General features: G+C 39.9%; 1 long non-coding RNA gene across 1 annotated transcript; it reads left to right on the forward strand.

The window, feature by feature from the left end:
* Window positions 1-1,312: 1,312 nt before the first annotated feature.
* LOC125100275 (uncharacterized) lies at window positions 1,313-16,981 on the forward strand. The gene is made up of 3 exons (XR_007127485.1): window positions 1,313-1,796; window positions 13,896-14,820; window positions 16,718-16,981. It is a non-coding gene; the product is annotated as an uncharacterized LOC125100275 (long non-coding RNA).
* Window positions 16,982-20,912: the final 3,931 nt, after the last annotated feature.

Here is a 20,912-nt window from a genome sequence, read left to right on the forward strand (position 1 = left end):
TGTTACACCAGAGTTCACAGAAGAAGAGGGGCAGAACCTCCATGGAAAGGGGAAAGGCTTAAAAAGGCCAAAGGACTGTGTGTGTTTATGTGTGTGCATGTGTCCATGCAAAAAAGGACAGGAAGGATGAGTTCTGCCGACCCAGTGTTTAACCACAAGGTAGCCCCCAAGAGGCTAAGGTGAAATCCATGTGTGTATGCATGGATCTGGGGACAAGATGAATAGCATAAAAACGCTATGTCTGAACCTCCATCAAGTTGCCCCACTGCATAGCCGTCTCGTACTCATCCCTTGTTGGCTGGGAATGGGTAAGGTTATCCATTGAACCCCAAGAACAGAACTCAGAGTTTTAGAATTTTGTGTATTTGCTGGCTTGTTGACACTAATCTTCTGGTACTGACAGTGCCACCTCTTCTTCATGTGTCAAGGAGCATAGTACGCGGATGGCACTCTCAAAACAGGACGACCCAGAGCCTCGCATCCTTGTTTTTCCAGAACAGAGCATGCCTTGTTATTCCGTGTCTCTCTCAGTTTTTATCTGCCTTTCTGAGCCTGCAGAAATCCCATACTTCTTTTAAATGCACTTAACACTCCCACAGCATTTGTTAGTTAAAAATGTGACACCACTGTCCCCACTTAGCACCAGCTTAGAAAATAACTCTATTCATTTGACTGAGTGGTATGTTAATGGCTGTCAACTGAGTTTCCTTCCACATCTTTGCTACCACGTTGTAGTGCTAGTGAATCTAACTGCGAAATCAGCGTTGGTGTCTCCTCCATCAGCCTCTTAGCCATTAGCGCACGCGCGCACTCACACGGATCACTGTGGAGCTTCCTTGTATTATTCAAGGAGTGAGTTACCGTGGGTTAGTTTGAGGGACACCTGTGTGCTGCGTTCAGCTAGGGCCTTCCCTGCAGTGTAGAAATTGATAACACAGAGAATTATCAAGCCATGCTTTGAGTAATCCTTTGTTAGTCTTGGACACGGTGCATCCCTGTGTTGTCAGATTGCATGCGATAGAATCATTACACATTGGAAATCAGGATATCCCACCTAAATCTGGCATATTTGGATGGCCCACAATTTCTTGTATTTGTTCTCTTTCAGCGAAAGAGATATTCTTTACTTGAGAACGTCCTTACCTACATGAGCACTGATTATTACCTGTCCTGTTTTCACTAGATTAGAGTACCTCTGTTCCAGCTGTCTTATTTCCCAATCATTTACTCACCTTAATCTCCTCTTCCCTGGGCCTCTGCATAGCACTCACTTTGCATCTTAATATTCCGTGTTCTAGACAATGGGATGCAGGCCAGTTGGTCACAAAGCCAACTGGATTATGTACCAAGAACCTCAGGGGCAGTTAGACGCATAGTTAATCAATTTACTGTGGTTTGGTCATTTGGGAGTTTTCTTACACACTTGTGGGAGAGAATGTGACTGCTCCCGTAGAAGGAACAATGCTCCTTCCCTGGGAAACTGCTAAGAACCTCCCCTTCACTCCTACACTGCTGCTGCCCCCACCCAATATCCACGCCAACGAATTGCTTTGTATAATGACAGATGTTACTGATGGGAACTTATTACATATATAAACCATTTGGGAGCCTAAAAGAAGTTGAAATCTTAGACTTAGAATATGAGCCAACAATACAGATTAAGAAAACTGAAATGGAGGAGAAACAGGTCAGTTTCACTATCAGTGCCAACGAGCTCCGGTTGGTTCTACCCAGCTACCCTCTCCTGGGACCCCCCCAAGCTGATTAGAGCCACATCCAGTCCGGAGGAACACCAGGTATGAAGTTCATCTGTGCCCAGGAAAGATGCCCTAAGGTTTATCCTGAATCCAGTCTAAGCAACTCAGGTATACTAATAAAATCAGAGATAGGCTAATGAAACGTCCCCATGTGCCCTGGACTAAGGGGGTTCCAGGATGCAGGACTGGCAGTACCCAAACTGGGAAAGTTCTGGGCAAATCAGGATGAATTGGTGGTCATCTTTTCAGAGATCATAATTATGTAAAGAGCAAGCTTAAGAGCCGCCCTTTTATTACCAGTGCCGTTACCCCTGCAGGGAGATGATTAATTTGGCTATAGATGTGGAGAGTCATGGTACTCATGTGTAAACTATATATGTTCTGAGGCTTATTTAAATTAAAAAATTTTTAATGTGTCTTCTGCAAATACTTGGAACTCAATCAGTGACACTCCAAAATTAGTTTTAAGTGATAAAATTTTATGTAATTCTGACAACCATCTCTACAATAAGGGATTAAATGTTTCAATTTAAAAAAAAGAATGGTCTGAAAACAAATCTCTCTGGAATTATAAATATTCTCTAAGATATTTGCCCAATTAGGAGCTCTTTGAATCTTGTTTTTACATTCCTTGCCAACTTAGGTTGCTTAGCAACAGCAAGCTATCTCTTTTCTCTCATTAGTTTCTTCTCCCACCTTTGCAAATGCAGGCTAAAGGGAAAGAAAGCTACTGCTCTGTGATGACCTCCTCCTCTCAGTTCATAAACAGAAAAATGAGGGTTGTTTAAGTGCAATAATCCCTAATGCTAATATCAAGGCTTGTACAGTCCAAAATGATCCGTTACTAGAAGAAGCTAAATTCTAATGGTGTTTTTAACTCATTAAAACTCATACAGGAGTCAAAGAGTTTTAGGCACCAATCATTCTGGAAGGGCCATTGCTTGACGAGCCTGGTATTTTTGTGTCCAAGAGTTTTGACCCAATTATGAGCTGATAGAGAAGGAGGAAGATTAGTATTGTTGGGATCAGCTTTGTGCCATACCTTAGATTGGATGGGGCTGGCTCAGGTGAGTTGTTTTGTTTTGTTTTGTTTTGTTGGTGGGAGGAAGTCAGGCAGGAGTTCAGAGGGAGAGAAATCATACAGAACTCCCAGAGGAGGACCCCCAGTAAGACCTGGCCTCATGGAGCCTGGAATCACAGCCTCACCATCACAGAGCGTCTTGGCGGAGCTTTCCCCTCTCTTTCCTCCCGTGCTCCATTTTTACAGAACTCCACTGCTCTCTCCATCTGCTCTCCTTGTATAGTTTATAGAGTTTCTTTTTGCTTTCACTCTCTACCCCTTATCTTCACCTTAACCACAAATCGCAGTATATTCAAAACTCAGAGCTGCTGCTCCTACGTAACTGATTTGCTCAGGGGCTCCTGTCTGCCTTAGGAATTCTCTCTGTGTTTCTTCCAGCTTCAGCTCTTCCTATAAACTTCTGGTTGTCTCTAGACTTTGCAAGCCAAATACCTAAAAATGACCTTCCCAATCTAGGCAATGTCATAAGCCAATGGTCAACTATGAATCAGAAACCCTGGCCCTATTAGCTGGTACCAGGGTAAAGGAGGTTTTGTGGATTAACTTGTGTGCCCTCACACAAAGGTTGAGGTTCTAACCCTCAGTACCTCAGAATGTGACCTTATTTGGAAATAGGGGCATTGCAGATATGATTAGTTAAAATAGGATGAGGTCAGGGGTGCCTGGGTGGCTCAGTGGGTTAAGCCTCTGCCTTCGGCTCAGGTCACGATCCCAGGGTCCTGGGATCTAGCCCCGCATCGGGCTCTCTGCACAGTAGGGAGCCTGCTTCCCCCTCTCCCTCTGCCTGCCTCTCTGCCTACTTGTGATCTCTCTCTCTGTCAAATAAATAAATGAAATCTTTAAAAAAAAAAAAAAGGATGAAGTCATACCAGAGTAAGGTAAGTGCTTAATTTAATATTATTGGTGTTTTTATCAGAAGGGGAAACATGAATGCAGAATGCACAGGGAGAAAGCTTTGTGATGAGACAAAAGAAGACAGTATCTACAAGGCAAGGAATGAAGCCTGGAGCAGGTTCTTCTCTCACGGCCCTCAAACAGAACCAACCCCATCAATAGCTTGATTTCAGACTTCCAGCCCCCAGAACTGTGAGACGATAAAGCTCTGTTGGTTTTGACCAGTTTATGGTCTTTGTTATGACAGCCCTGGGAAACTAGTACAGATTCTGGTGCCTAAAAGAAGGGTGCTGCTGTAACAAGTACCTGAACATGTGGAAGTGACTTTGGAATTGGGTAATGGGTAGCGATGAGAAGAATTTTAGGGTTCATGATGGAACAATCAAGATTCTCTGAAGTGACTATTGGTATTAATGTGGATGTTAAAGGAGATTCTGGTGAAAACTCAGAAAGAAAAGAGGGGAGCTATAGAGAAAGCTTCTATTGTCTAAGAGGATACATTATATTATCACAAACAGAATGTTGCCAGGAATGTAAATGTTAAAAGTGCCTTTTATGAAGTCTTCGCTTGGGCTGTTATAACAAAATACCGTAGACTGGGTGGCTTAAACAACAAACATTATTTCTCACAGTTCTGGAGGCTGGAAGTCCAAGTCCAAGCTGTCAACAGATTTGGTTCCGGGTGAGGGCCTTCTGTCTGACCTATGGTGGTCTTCTTGCTGTGTGCTCACATGGTGAGGAGTGAGTTCTAATCTCTCTTCCTCTTCTAATAAGGACACTCATCCCATCATAGAGTCCCCACTCTCATGACCTCATCAAAATTTAATTTTATTTCCCAAGGACCCATCTTCAAATACCATCATGCTGGGGTTTAGGGCTTTAACATAACAATTGTTGGGGGTGGCACAAACATACAGCCCATAACAGAGGTCCCAGACAGAAATGAGGGACGTGTTATTGGAAACTGGGGGAAAGGTGATCCTCGTTATAGAGTGGCAGAGGACTTGGCTGAATTGTGTACTATTGGATGGAAAGTAGAATTTATAAGTAATGAACTTAGGTATTTAACTGAGGAGATTCCCAAGCAAAGTGTTTAAAGAGCAACCTGGTTTCTCCTTACTGCTTATAGTAAAACTTAAGAGGAGAAAAATAAAATGGAGAAGGAACTGTTAAACTGAAAGAAACCAGCATGTGATGATTTGGAAGAATTCTCAACCTATCCAGATAGCCCATTCTGGAAACTGGACAGTTATTTGCTAAGGAGATTAAGCATGTGATTCATAGATCCAATCAACTATCTGAGCAAAAGCCAGGAATAGAGATGGGGTTATCTAGGAAAAACCTGGGGATGACCGTCTTGTCTGGTGGCTTGAACCCCCATGTATTGCATGAGAGGCCAACAAGTTTATTGAGAATTTAATATCAACAGAAACACTCTCAGGCTGGGCTGAAAGGGACAGAAATAGGATGAAATGAAGGAATAATGAATGAGGATAGAGCCAAGGACACTATGGCTGGCAGCATTGCTATAACTACCATGGGCCCATAAGACACCAGTCTGGGGACAGGGCCATCTCCTCCTCAGCTCCAGAGTACGGGGGTTACCCAAGGCCAAAACAGATGTAGGAGAGGGCAGACCAGTCCCTGTCAGTGGGATATTTGGGCAGGAAGCTTCTCTTTGAGTCGTGGGCATGGAGAATAGCTCATACAGGATTTTAAATATTTTATATAATTTAATTCTCACAAAGACATGGGCATCAGTTTTATTTTCATTTTAGTAGCTTGGAGACTAAGCAATTTTCTGGAGGTCTCATGTCTGGCAAATGGAAGAATCAGGGTTTAAATTCAGGTTTGATTTCAAGGTCTTTTCTACTCACTGGAAGGGATATTGAACCTGGCCCTTTGTAATGACAAAAAAAAAATTAACTAAACTTATCTGACAGAATGAAAACTAAGTATACGTTACTATTCAGATTACTTAAGCATGAGTCTGTGAGTGTATGTGTGTATATGCAAGTGCACATGTATGTGTATGTAGAGGAATTGGATGTACAAATGTACAAGATCAAGTGTGTGTACACATAAAACAATAAGTAGCACAGGCCTAATAACGACTTTCAAAGTTTCAGTCCTTCTTAACTAGGAATTGTTGAAATCATTAGCCAGGGAGAGCCAAGGTAAAGTTGCTTTTTTGTTTACTGTCAACGTATAGATTCTTTCCCTTTCTTTTTTTTTTTTTTAATTTTTTTATTTTTTCAGCATAACAGTATTCATTATTTTTGCACCACACCCAGTGCTCCATGCAATCCGTGCCCTCTACAATACCCACCACCTGGTGCCCCCAACCTCCCACCCCCCACCCCTTCAAAATTCTCAGATCGTTTTTCAGAGTCCATAGTCTCTCATGGTTCACCTCCCCTTCCAATTTCCCTCAACTCCCTTCTCCTCTCCATCTCCCCTTGTCCTCCATGCTATTTGTTATGCTCCACAAATAAGTGAAACCATATGATAATTGACTCTCTCTGCTTGACTTATTTCACTCAGCATAATCTCTTCCAGTCCCGTCCATGTTGCTACAAAACATGGGGATTCATCCTTTCTTTCTTTCTTTTTTTTTTTTTACAGCTTTATAAACATATATTTTTATCCCCAGGGGTACAGGTCTGCGAATCGCCAGGTTTACACACTTCACAACACTCACCATAGCACATACCCTCCCCGATATCCATAACCCCACCCCCTCTCCCAACCCCCTCCCCCCATCAACCCTCAGTTTGTTTTGTGAGATTAAGAGTCACTTATGGTTTGACTCCCTCCCAATCCCATCTTGTTTCATTTACTCTTCTCCTACCCCCTCAACCCCCCATGTTGCATCTCCTCTCCCTCATATCAGGGAGATCATATGATAGTTGTCTTTCTCCGATTGACTTATTTCGCTAAGCATGATACCCTCTAGTTCCATCCATGTCGTCGCAAATGGCAAGATTTCATTTCTTTTGATGGCTGCATAGTATTCCATTGTGTATATATACCACATCTTCTTTATCCATTCGTCTGTAGATGGACATCTAGGTTCTTTCCATAGTTTGGCTATTGTAGACATTGCTGCTATAAACATTCGGGTGCATGTGCCCCTTCGGATCACTATGTTTGTATCTTTAGGGTAAATACCCAGCAGTGCAATTGCTGGGTCATAGGGTAGTTCTATTTTCAACATTTTGAGGAACCTCCATGCTGTTTTCCAGAGGGGTTGCACCAGCTTGCATTCCCACCAACAGTGTAGGAGGGTTCCCCTTTCTCCGCATCCTCGCCAGCATCTGTCATTTCCTGACTTGTTAATTTTAGCCATTCTGACTGGTGTGAGGTGATATCTCATGGTCGTTTTGATTTGTATTTCCCTGATGCCGAGTGATATGGAGCACTTTTTCATGTGTCTGTTGGCCATCTGGATGTCTTCTTTGCAGAAATGTCTGTTCATGTCCTCTGCCCATTTCTTGATTGGATTCTTTGTTCTTTGGGTGTTGAGTTTGCTAAGTTCTTTATAGATTTTGGACACTAGCCCTTTATCTGATATGTCATTTGCAAATATCTTCTCCCATTCTGTCAGTTGTCTTTTGGTTTTTTTAAGTGTTTCCTTTGCTGTGCAAAAGCTTTTGATCTTGATAAAATCCCAAAAGTTCATTTTTGCCCTTGCTTCCCTTGCCTTTGGTGATGTTCCTAGGAAGATGTTGCTGCGGCTGACGTCGAAGAGGTTGCTGCCTGTGTTCTCCTCGAGGATTTTGATGGATTCCTTTCTCACATTGAGATCCTTCATCCATTTTGAGTCTATTTTCGTGTGTGGTGTAAGGAAATGATCCAATTTCATTTTTCTGCATGTGGCTGTCCAATTTTCCCAACACCATTTATTGAAGAGGCTGTCTTTGTTCCATTGGACATTCTTTCCTGCTTTGTCGAAGATGAGTTGACCATAGAGTTGAGGGTCCATTTCTGGGCTCTCTATTCTGTTCCATTGATCTATGTGTCTGTTTTTGTGCCAGTACCATGCTGTCTTGATGATGACAGCTTTGTAATAGAGCTTGAAGTCCGGAATTGTGATGCCACCAACTTTGGCTTTCTTTTTCAATATTCCTTTGGCTATTCGAGGTCTTTTCTGGCTCCATATAAATTTTAGGATTATTTGTTCCATTTCTTTGAAAAAAATGGATGGTACTTTGATAGGAATTGCATTAAATGTGTAGATTGCTTTAGGTAGCATAGACATTTTCACAATATTTATTCTTCCAATCCAGGAGCATGGAACATTTTTCCATTTCTTTGTGTCTTCCTCAATTTCTTTCATGAGTACTTTATAGTTTTCTGAGTATAGATTCTTAGTCTCTTTGGTTAGGTTTATTCCTAGGTATCTTATAGTTTTGGGTGCAATTGTAAATGGGATGGACTCCTTAATTTCTCTTTCTTCTGTCTTGTTGTTGGTGTAGAGAAATGCAACTGATTTCTGTGCATTGATTTTATATCCTGACACTTTACTGAATTCCTGTACAAGTTCTAGCAGTTTTGGAGTGGAGTCTTTTGGGTTTTCCACATAGAGTATCATATCATCTCCAAAGAGTGATAGCTTGACGACTTCTTTGCCGATTTGGATGCCTTTAATTTCCTTTTGTTGTCTGATTGCTGAGGCTAGGACTTCTAGTACTATGTTGAATAGCAGTGGTGATAACGGACATCCCTGCCGTGTTCCTGACCTTAGCGGAAAAGCTTTCAGTTTTTCTCCATTGAGAATGATATTTGCGGTGGGTTTTTCATAGATGGCTTTGATAATATTGAGGTATGTGCCGTCTATCCCTACACTTTGAAGAGTTTTGATCAGGAAGGGATGCTGTACTTTGTCAAATGCTTTTTCAGCATCTATGGAGAGTATCATATGGTTCTTGTTCTTTCTTTTATTAATGTGTTGTATCACATTGATTGATTTGCGGATGTTGAACCAGCCTTGCAGCCCTGGAATAAATCCCACTTGGTCGTGGTGAATAATCCTTTTAATGTACTGTTGAATCCTATTGGCTAGTATTTTGGCAAGAATTTTCGCATCTGTATTCATCAAGGATATTGGTCTGTAGTTCTCTTTTTTGTTGGGATCCTTGTCTGGTTTTGGGATCAAGGTGATGCTGGCCTCATAAAATGAGTTTGGAAGTTTTCCTTCTATTGCTATTTTTTGGAACAGTTTCAGGAGAATAGGAATTAGTTCTTCTTTAAATGTTTGGTAGAATTCCCCCGGGAAGCCGTCTGGCCCTGGGCTTTTGTTTGTTTGGAGATTTTTGATGACTGTTTCAATCTCCTTACTGGTTATGGGTCTGTTCAGGCTTTCTATTTCTTCCTGGTTCAGTTGTGGTAGTTTATATGTCTCTAGGAATGCATCCATTTCTTCCAGATTGTCCAATTTGTTGGCGTAGAGTTGCTCATAGTATGTTCTTATAATTGTCTGTATTTCTTTGGTGTTCGTTGTGATCTCTCCTCTTTCATTCATGATTTTATTTATTTGGGTCCTCTCTCTTTTCTTTTTGATAAGTCTGGCCAGGGGTTTATCAATCTTATTAATTCTTTCAAAGAACCAGCTCCTCGTTTCATTGATTTGTTCTATTGTTTTTTTGGTTTCTATTTCATTGATTTCTGCTCTGATCTTTATGATTTCTCTTCTCCTGCTGGGTTTAGGGTTTCTTTCTTGTTCTTTCTCCAGCTCCTTTAGGTGTAGGGTTAGGTTGTGTACCTGAGACCTTTCTTGTTTCTTGAGAAAGGCTTGTACCGCTATATATTTTCCTCTCAGGACTGCCTTTGTTGTGTCCCACAGATTCTGAACTGTTGTGTTTTCATTATCATTTGTTTCCATAAATTTTTTCAATTCTTCTTTGATTTCCTGGTTGACCCATTCATTCTTTAGAAGGATGCTGTTTAGTCTCCATGTATTTGGGTTCTTTCCAAATTTCCTCTTGTTATTGAGTTCTAGCTTTAGAGCATTGTGGTCTGAAAATATGCAGGGAATGATCCCAATCTTTTGATACCGGTTGAGACTTGATTTAGGACCAAGAATGTGATCTATTCTGGAGAATGTTCCATGTGCACTAGAGAAGAATGTGTATTCTGTTGCTTTGGGATGAAATGTTCTGAATATATCTGTGATGTCCATCTGGTCCAGTGTGTCATTTAAGGCCTTGATTTCCTTGTTGATCTTTTGCTTGGATGATCTGTCCATTTCAGTGAGGGGAGTGTTAAAATCCCCTACTATTATTGTATTCTTGTCGATGTGTTTCTTTGATTTTGTTATTAATTGGTTTATATAGTTGGCTGCTCCCACGTTAGGGGCATAGATATTTAAAATTGTTAGATCTTCTTGTTGGACAGTTCCTTTGAGTATGATATAGTGTCCTTCCTCATCTCTTATTATAATCTTTGGCTTAAAATCTAATTGATCTGATATAAGGATTGCCACTCCTGCTTTCTTCTGATGTCCATTAGCATGGTAAATTCTTTTCCACCCCCTCACTTTAAACCTGGAGGTGTCTTCAGGTTTAAGATGAGTTTCTTGTAGGCAACATATAGATGGGTTTTGGTTTTTTATCCATTCTGATACCCTGTGTCTTTTGATTGGGGCATTTAGCCCATTAACATTCAGGTTAAGTATTGAGAGATATGAATTTAGTGCCATTGTATTGCCTGTAAGGTGACTGTTATTGTATATTGTCTCTGTTTCTTTCTGATCTACTACTTTGAGGGTCTCTCTTTGCTTAGAGGACCCCTTTCAATATTTCCTGTAGAGCTGGTTTGGTATTTGCAAATTCTTTCAGTTTTTGTTTGTCCTGGAAGCTTTTAATCTCTCCATCTATTTTCAATGATAGCCTAGCTGGATATAGTATTCTTGGCTGCATGTTTTTCTCATTTAGTACTCTGAATATATCATGCCAGCTCTTTCTGGCCTGCCAGGTCTCTGTGGATAAGTCTGCTGCCAATCTAATATTTTTACCATTGTACGTTACAGACTTCTTTTCCCGGGCTGCTTTCAGGATCTTTTCTTTGTCACTAAGACTTGTCAATTTTACTATTAGGTGATGGGGTGTAGACCTATTCTTATTGATTTTGAGGGGGGTTCTCTGAACCTCCTGGATTTTGATGCTTGTTCCCTTTGCCATATTGGGGAAATTCTCTCCAATAATTCTCTCCAATATACCTTCTGCTCCCCTCTCTGTTTCCTCTTCTTCTGGAATCCCAATTATTCTAATGTTGTTTCGTCTTATGGTGTCACTTATCTCTCGAATTCTCCCCTCGTGGTCCAGTAGCTGTTTGTCCCTCTTTTGCTCAGCTTCTTTATTCTCTGTCATTTGGTCTTCTATATCGCTAATTCTTTCTTCTGCCTCATTTATCCTAGCAGTGAGAGCCTCCATTTTTGATTGCACCTCATTAATAGCTTTTTTGATTTCAACTTGGTTCGATTTTAGTTCTTTTATTTCTCCAGAAAGGGCTTTTATATCTCCCGAGAGGGTTGCTTTAATATCTTCCATGCCTTTTTCAAGCCCGGCTAGAACCTTGAGAATCATCATTCTGAACTCTATATCTGACATATTACCAATGTCTGTATTGATTAGGTCCCTAGCCTTTGGTATTGCCTCTTGTTCTTTTTTTTTGGTGAATTTTTCCGCCTTGTCATTTTGTCCAGATAAGAGTTTATGAAGGAGCAAGTAAAATACTAAAAGGGTGGCAACAACCCCAGGAAAATATGCTTTAGCCAAATCAGAAGAGATCCTGAATTGTGAGGGGGGAGAAAGGGGATAAAAAGGGGTTCAGAAAGAAAAAAAAAAAAACTATTAAAAAAAAGAAAGCCGATAAAGAAAAAATATAAAAAGAGGAAAAAATATATATATATTAGATAAACTATTTAAAAAACGTTAAAAAAAACGGTAAAAGTTAAAAAAAATTTAGCAGAAGAAGAGAAAAAGAAAAAAAAATTGAAAAAGAAAAAAAATTAAATTAACTGCAAGGCTAAAAAATCATGTGGAGAAAGCCATGAGTTCCGTGCTTTGCTTTCTTCTCCTCTGGAATTCCGCCGTTCTCCTTGGTAGGTGAACTTGGTCCTGGCTGGGTTTCCCGTAGATCTTCTGGGGGAGGGGCCCGTTGTAGTGATTCTCAAGCGTCTTTGCCCCAGGCGGAGTTGCACCGCCCTTACCCGGGGCCGGGCTGAGTCATCCGCTCGGGTTCCCTTTCGGGAGCTTTTGTTCCCTGAGCGCTATCCGTAGAGTCCGGAGGACGGGAATAAAGATGGCGGCCTCCCAGTCTCCGGCCCGGAGGAGCCGAGAGCCCGGGGCCCCACTCCAAAGTGCACCCTCAGAGAACAGCGCCAAATGACTCCCGTCACCCTGGCCTCCGGCTGCGCTCCGAGCTGACCGAGCCTGCGACCGGTTCAAGGCAACCCTGAGCTGAGAGTCACTCCTCGGCTCTGTCTCTGCAGCCGGCTTCCCCGTTCTAATACCGGTAAGCTCTGCGACACTCAGACACCCCCGATCCTTCTGCGACCCTGCGGGACCTGAGGCCGCGCTTACCCCGCCTGGGCTTCACCCCAGTTAAGTCTCTGGAGCGATGTCCCTCAGCGGAACAGACTTTTAGAAGTCCTGATTTTGCTCCGTTGCTCCGCCGCTCGCCGGGAGCCGGCCCCTCCCCCCGCGGTCTATCTTCCCGTCGCTTTGGATTCACTTCTCCGCCAGTCCTACCTTGCAGAAAGTGGTTGATTTTCTGTTTCTGGAATTGCTGTTCTTCTTCTCTTCAATCTCCCGTTGGATTTGTAGGTGTTTGCAATCTTTAGATAAGCTATTTAGCTGATCTCCCGCTACCCGAAGTAGTCTCAGCCTGCTACTTCTCCGCCATCTTGACTCCTCCCTCCGATTCTTTCCCTTTCTGAAGGCGTTCACCACACTCACCACCTGCATTTGAAACGGCTGCTTCCTTTTAGCAAATATTTTAGTACTGTTTTAGAGATTTCACAAATCTCTTGGCAACAATGATCTTTAAAGTTCATTCTTTAAGTCTTCATTATATGCTAGAATTTAAGAAGATTTATTCTTCTTTAATATATTTTGCAAAATGTCAGCTGAAGTTGCTTATTATCTGGAAGAGGTCTTGTCTCTATTTAAGTGGCATGACCTCCTTCTGCCCAGTCTTCCTGAGCTTTTTCCTCTGATATGTCTGTATTGCTGTACTCGGTGGTAGGATGCATGCTATCAACTTGTGCCTTTAGAGCTGAGACACAAATTCTAGCTTCTTCTTTCCATCAAGATGTGTCCCCAGCAAAACAGTGGCTAGATTTGATGCTATTTCCCTGATGCACTTTCCTGAATATCCTCCTGTGTGAAGAAAAGTAATTTTGCAGTTTATGCATTTCCTGGCCATTATTATGTAAGCTTCATTAAGATATAAATAGCCAAAATAAAGTTCCAAGGACTCAAAATAACCATTTCAAGATCCAACCTCAAATACTCACAGAAAGTTAGTCTCTGCAATTACTGCAGCCTTGCTTTTGTTTTGTTTCATTCTGTTTTGTTAATAGAGATTAATATAGTTCCTTTTTATATTTGTCTATCTTCCAGTGCTGGATTTTTGGGCTTCTCGTAGTTTTTTAAAGGTCAGTCCAAGTGTAGCATGAAGTAGCAGCCACAGTTTTGTCCAGAGATCCACAGAGATTTCTGCTGGAGGTGCTCTTATTTTAATGGTGGAGATCTGACAATTTCTTATGTAAAGCTCCATGAGAGTCTGTCTCATGGACAGAGTATATAGACTGAGTATATAGTATATAAGGGCAGAGTATATAGACTGTCTACTCCTGACACACGGTGATGGACTTAGTAATACAAACAGCTGAGAAGCTCTCCAGTGGAGGTGGCAATGTTTGTTGTCCTCACCCCCACCCCACACCCCCTGCAACCCAATACCCAAGACCCTTTTTCCATACTAGGAGAGCCAGATTTTGTTCCACACCCTTTAGACCAAACTAATTATTGTGGTGCCATTTCCCTTATTACTGATTAACTCAGTGGTAGGCTTACCCTAACTAAAGAAATATGTGTGGGATTCTCCTGGAGGGCATGTATTTAGTAACATTCTTTCTGTTTTTTGCTTTTTTAAAGCTCTTAAAGACACATAAAAGATAAACAGATCTTATTTTATGGGATGTTGCTTCTTCATGTGATGTCTGGACCTGTGGCAGCAATCTTGGAAACATGAAGGCGTTTAGTACAAGGAGACTATGCCAAGGATAGTAGAGCAGGCCCCTGATGATGTCACCATAGACTCAAAACACATTAGCAAAACATATATATAAAAGAAGGTTGCTATCCGGTATATGAGAAGAACTCACACAACTCGGTAACAAACTAACAACTTGATAAAAAAGGACCAAAAATTTTGAAAAAAATTCACAAAAGGAATATATAAATCACTTAATAAACAAATGAAAAGTGCTGCATTGTGGAAAAGGAGATTAAAACCACAATGGCACACAATATCCACTAGAAAGGCTACAACGAGGAAGACAGCAACAAATATTGACAAGGATGTGTCACAACCAGAATGCTCGTACATTGTTGGTAGGAGAGTAATGACTCTTCTACATTGTTGGTGGAAATATAAAATTTTATAATCACTTCAAGGAAAGTTCTGGCAGGTTCTCAAAAAGTTAAATGTAACTGTTTTCTATGATCAGCAATTCCACTCCTGACTATGTACCTATAGTAGGCAGTACAATGACCATCCCAAAGATGTTCAGGTTTGAATACCCAGACCTATGTTACTTATCACAGGAGAATTAAGGTTGCAGATGGAATTAAGGTTACTAATCAGCTGACATTAAAATAGGGAGATTAGTTTGGATTATCTAAATGGGTCCAAGGTAATTATAGGGTCCTTTAAATTGAAAGAAGAGGCAAAGAAGAGAGTAAGAGGGACATGAGATTACGGAAGGATGGTCATCGAAATGCAATGTTGCTGGCTTTGAAGATGGAGAAGGGAGGCTATGAACCAAGGCAAGTGGGTGATGTCTAGAAGCTGGAAAAGGTAAGGAAACAGGGTTCCTTGCCCCCAGACCCTGGAAACTCCAGAAAGGAATATAGCTCTGCCAATGCTTTTCTGTGTATTTGGAATTTTTTTATAATAAGGTGTCTGGGAAATAATTGTAAACCTTGACTCATTAGTGGGAGGTAAAAAATACTTTAATGAGTTAGGTGAGCCTTTTTTAAAAGTAAAATAGAAGAGAACACAAATAATAATTTTAATTATACATATTACATATGCATATATACATAGTAGATCATGATGTAAAATTATTTTTGTACAGGGGTCAGGTCCAAACTATTGGAGAAATACTACCTTAGTCTCAGAGGTTTCCCAAGATTCCACTTTTTTCTCCTCACTATATTGCACTAATATTCTTACTCCCATACCTAATCCATGCATCATTTGCACAAACTCCAGAGTTCTTGTTCTAAAAATGCTTGCATATCCATCTATCTCTGATCCATTATCACAGTTAATGAACCACATTTTCCTAAAACAAGGCTTTCTTCCAAGGGAATTCACCAAGCTCTTTGTCAGCTGTATTTATACCTTCAAAATCCCAGCATAGCATTTAGTAATTTTCTGCATCAGGACCCTAAATGGAAGCTTTAAAGAATTAGCAGAACTCCTACTACATGGCCTTTTTTGTTATTCTTTTGGAAGGCATAGGCAAAATAAGCTAGCCCCTCAAGTAAGGCTACTTGGTCCTTTCCAGCTGTACTCTTTGGAAGGTGGTCTCTATGCACAACCTGCACTTAGGGAGGGAAGAGTTATGGTGGAGTATTTACCCAAATTATTGGAGATTCTTCCACACAAATGATATTTCTGTTCTTTCTCATTTATTTGTTCAATCATTTATATCAGTATGAACTCATGGGTACTTATTTTATGCTTTGGGTTATAATCCAACACTACATTTACTTTGTAGCTCTCTTTCCAGCTTTGGCCACTGGGAGTTCTTTCAGTTGACTTCTGTGTCCATCTGACACATCTCCATTGTTGTGAGGGTTTTTTCAAGCACTTTCCAGCTTTTTGGCACTAGAGAGTCATCTTGTGTATTTCCTCCTCCAGAAAAAGGAGACCTGATTTCTTAACTGGAGAGCGGTATTGGAAACCAAGATCTGGGTACAAAGTGTGTTCATTACTATTGGTTTGTCATTGCTTCAAATCCTCTTAGGTGACAGAGCACAAAGACATATGTGTGAATGTAATTTCACGTGTGTAAATGACCTAGTGTATATACACATAATTATTAATATTTCTAATGTAACCATGTGAATGTCTATTAAGTCGACCATCAGTTCATATGATATTTCTAACTTAATCCATTCGCACAAGGATCAGTCTAGCCTCCTCCCCTTGTAACCTCCCACTCCAACAGTGAAAAATCTGGCTCTCTCTGTCACCCATTTGCTTAATTATTCAATTCCAGTATATATGTTCAGTGGCTTCAGAATTCTTAACTTCCACCTCTGTGGGAAACAATGTTATCAACTAGAGTATTATGTTTATGTACAGTCTATTTTGCCTTTGGTTTTTATAGACTCCACTCACTTTAAAAGATAACTCATATCAGCACTCTCTCTCCCCACTCCCTGTGATAGAGGTAGATTGCTTTTTCACATTCTACGTTCCATTCTAAGATTTTCTGACTTCCTAAATGATATGTTTTTAAAAATTTGCATACATTAAGGTTTATTATGCTATTAATTTCCATTGAGTGGATATATAATTTGTTTATCAATTCATTCATTGAAAAATACTGTCATTGTTTTTTGGAGATTATGAATAAAGCTGAACAAGCAGGTTTTTGTGTGGGTATGTTTTCAGATCAGCTGAGCAAATACTTAGTAGCATGATTATTTGATCCTATAGTAAACTATTTTTAATTTTGCAGGAAACAACCAAACTGCCTTTCAATGTTGCTGCATCATTTTGCATTCTGATCATCAATGAACAAGAGTTCCTGTTATTCTGAATCCTCACCAACAATTGATATTGTCAGTTTTGGGGATTTTAGTCATTTTAATAGGTGTATAGTGATTTCTTATTGTTATTTACTTTGAAAGTCCCTAGTGACAAATGGTGTTGAGTATTTTTTCCATATGCTTATTTGCTATCTGTGTCTTCTCTCTGATCTTTTACTGATTTTTTAATTGGATTATTTGTTTTCTTATTGTTGATTTTGAGTCTTTTGTACATTTTGGATACCTCTTTTATCAGATATGTGTTTTGCAAATATTTTCTCCCAGTCTGAGTCTTGGCTTTTCATTCTCTTAACAGTCTTTTACAGAGCAGAAGTCTTTATTTTTTAAGAAATCCCAATTTGTCATTTTTTCTTTCATTTCTATCGGTTTTCTATCTAAAAACTCATCACCATACACAAGGCTGTGCAAATATCTTTTTTTTTTTACTTTTTCAAGAAGTTTTTATACTCTCACATTTTAAATTTATATCTCTGATCAATTTTTATTTATTGCTTATGAAAAATGTGAGGTCTGTGTTTAAGTTCATTTTTTGCATATGGATGTTCAATTGTTCTAGCACCATTTGTTTTGAAAAGACTATCCTTTCTCCATTGAATTATTTTTATTCCTTTGTCAAGGATTAGTTGACTGTTTTTGTGTGGGTTTACTTCTGGACTCTATTCTGTTCCACTGATCTATGTGTCTGTTATTTCACTAACACCATGCAAAAAAATTAAATATTTAGAAATAAATATAATGAAATATGTCTACAACATGTATGTTGAGAACTACCAAATATTCTGGAGAAGATCTAAATAAATGGAGAGAGATACTATCTTCACAGATAACAGAACATATTGTTATTATGTCAATTTTTCTTAAATTGATCTATAAATCCCATGCATTCTTAATCAAAATCCCAGTACACTTTAAAAAAAAATTTTACATATGTATGTATGCATGTATGTATGTATTTAGAGAGAGTGAGTGGGGAGAGGGGCAGAGGGAGAGGAGAAAGAAAATCCTAAGCTAACCTCATGCTGAGCACAGAGTCCAATGCAGGTCTCCATCTCAGGACCCTGAGATCATGACCTGAGCCGAAATCAAGAGTCAGATGCTTAACTGCCTGAGCCACCAGGTGCCCTGCCAATACACTTTTGTGTTGAAAGTGACAAGTTCATTCTAAAATTTACATGGAAATTTCAAGGACCCAGAATATCCAAAACAATCTTGATAAATAAAATTAGAGTAATCACACTTAATGGTTTCAAAACTTAATATATAGTAATCAAGAAGGTGTTGTATGGGCATAAGGATAGAATTGAGAGTTCAGAAATAAACCTTTGCATTTATGAGCTACATATTTTCATCAAGGATGCCAAGACCATTCAATAAGGAATCAATAGTCCTTTCAACAAATGGTGTTGGGACAACTGAATATCCACAGGCAAAACACTGAAATCAGATCCTTACCTCACACAAATAAAAATAAGTTAAAATGCAGTATAGACCTAAATGTAAGAGCTAAAACATAAAACTTGGAGAGTGAATCTTGGAGTGATCTTCATGACTATAGGTTAGGCAAGATATTCTATGACACCAAAGCACAAAGAACAACGAAAATAGATAAATTAGACTTCATAAAAATTAAAACCTTTTGTGTCTTAAAGGACATCACCAAGATAGTAAAAAGTCAACCCCGACAAAAATTCAAAACACTAATGATACCAAATGCTAGCAAGGATGTATAGCAACAGGAGCTCTCATTCACTGCTGATGGGAATTCAAAATGGTATAACCACTCTGGAAGACAGTTTGGCAGTTTCTCACAAAACTAAACATACTATTATATGATCTGGCAATCTTGCTTCCTGGTATTTACTCAAAACAGCTGAAAACATGTAAACAAAAAAACCTGTACATGAGTGTTTATAGCAGCTTTACTCATAATTATCAAAACTTGGAAGAAACCAAGGTGTTTTCCAGTAGGTGAATGGATAAATAACTGTGGTACAACCACACAACAGAATATATTTTAGCTCTAAAAAGAAATGAGCTATCAAGCTAAACATAGAGGAAACTTAATTGCATAATAGAAAGTGAAAGAAGCCAATCTGAAAAAGGCTACTCACTGTAAGATTTCAACTATATGGGGACGCCTGGGTGGCTCAGTTGGTTGGACGACTGCCTTCGGCTCAGGTCATGATCCCGGGGTCCCGGGATCGAGTCCCACATCGGGCTCCCAGCTCCATGGGGAGTCTGCTTCTCCCTCTGACCTTCTCCTCACTCATGCTCTCTCTCACTGTCTCTCTCTCAAATAAATAAATAAAATCTTAAAAAAAAAAAAAAGGATTTCAACTATATGGCATTTAGGAAAAGGCAAAGTATAGATATAGTAAAAAATCAATGGTTGCCAGGGGAAGGGAAAAGGAAGGGGAAAATGAATAGCTGCAGTCCAGAGTTATTTATTTTTTAATTTAAATTCAATTAATTAACATATAATGTATTACTTGTTTCAGGGGTACAGGTCTGTGATTTATCAGTCTTATATAATACCCAGTGCTCATTACAACATGTACCCTCCCCAATGTCCATCACACAGTTACCCCATCCCTCTATCCCCTCACCTCTAGCAACCCTCAGTTAGTTTACTAAGCTTAAGAGTCTCTATGGTTTATCTCCCTCTCTCGTTTCATCTTGCCTCATTTTTTTCCTCTCTTCCCTTATGATCCTCTGCCTTGTTTCTTAAATCCCACATATCAGTGAGTTCATACAATAATTGTCTTTCTCTGATTGACTTACTTCATTTAGATTAATACCCTCTAGTTCCATTCACATTGTTGCAAACAGCAAGATTTCATTTTTTTTTAAAGATTTTATCGGTTTATTTGTCAGAGAGAAAGAGAGAGGGAGAGCACACAAGCAGCGGAAGAAGCAGAGAGAGAGAGAAACAGGCTCCCTGCCGAGCAAGGAGCCCCATGTGCCACTCAATCCCAGGACACCGGGATCATGACCCGAGCCAAAGGCAGCGGCTTAACCAACTGAGCCACCCAGGTGTCCCAAGATTTCATTTTTTGATGGTTGTGTAATATCCCTGTGTAATATATACACATATATAAATATATACCATCTTCTTCATCCATTCATTTGTTGATGGACATATGGCCTCTTTCCATGGTTTGGTTATTATGGACACTGCTGCTATAAACATTGCGGGACAGGTACTCTTTTGGATCACTACATTTGTATCTTTGGGGTAAGTACCCAGTAGTGCAATTGCTGAGTTGTAGGGAAGGTCTATTTTCAACTTTCTGAGGAACCTCCATACTGTTTTCCAGAGTGGCTGCACCAGCTTACATTCCCACCAACAATGTAAGAGTGTTCTAAAGAAGAGCTACAGATAGTCAAAAGGAATCTGAAGTGATGCTCATCATTATTAATCATTAGGTAATTGCAAATCAAAGTGCAGTAAGATACCACTTTACATCCACTAGGATGGCTGTACTAAAAAAGGTCTACAATAACAAGTGCCTGTGAAAATGTGGAGAAATTAGAACCCTCATATCTTACTCTGAGAATGTAAAATGGTGCAGCCCACATCCAGCCCAGGTCCTGGAATCAGCCCCACATCCAGCTCCCTGCTCAGTGAAAAGTCTGCTTCTCCCTCTCCCTCTGCCTGCCACTCTCCCTTCTTATGTTCTCTCTCTATCAAATAAAGAAAATCTTAAAAAAAATAAAAATGGAAAAACCCAACTTTATCATTAAAGTTGCAAGTCTTAGCTTTGTGTATTAGTTTGCCTATAAGTGGAAGGGGAGGTCATATCACAGAAACCTTTTCTTCCTTCTAGAATGGCTGACTCACTTTGTCTCTCAAAGATGAAATCTCTAGGGTACAGAAAAAGTCCTCCTTCAGAGGAGATCCATTTTCTCCTTCTTTCTTAGGGCTCTCAGTTTCAAAACTAGAAGCGAGAATAATTTATTTCCCCTGCCTTCTGAAAGTGACATAGATTAGAAGGTAAAAAATTGGATATTCTTTCATTTATTTTTATTCCAGTTAATTCAGTTCAGCAATGTGCTTTGAACACCGTGTATGTATGAGTTACTAACCAGTCTGGAGAGCACAAA

This window comes from Lutra lutra, chromosome 1 (genome assembly GCF_902655055.1).
Source record: "Lutra lutra chromosome 1, mLutLut1.2, whole genome shotgun sequence".
NCBI classification, from domain to species: Eukaryota; Metazoa; Chordata; class Mammalia; order Carnivora; family Mustelidae; genus Lutra; species Lutra lutra.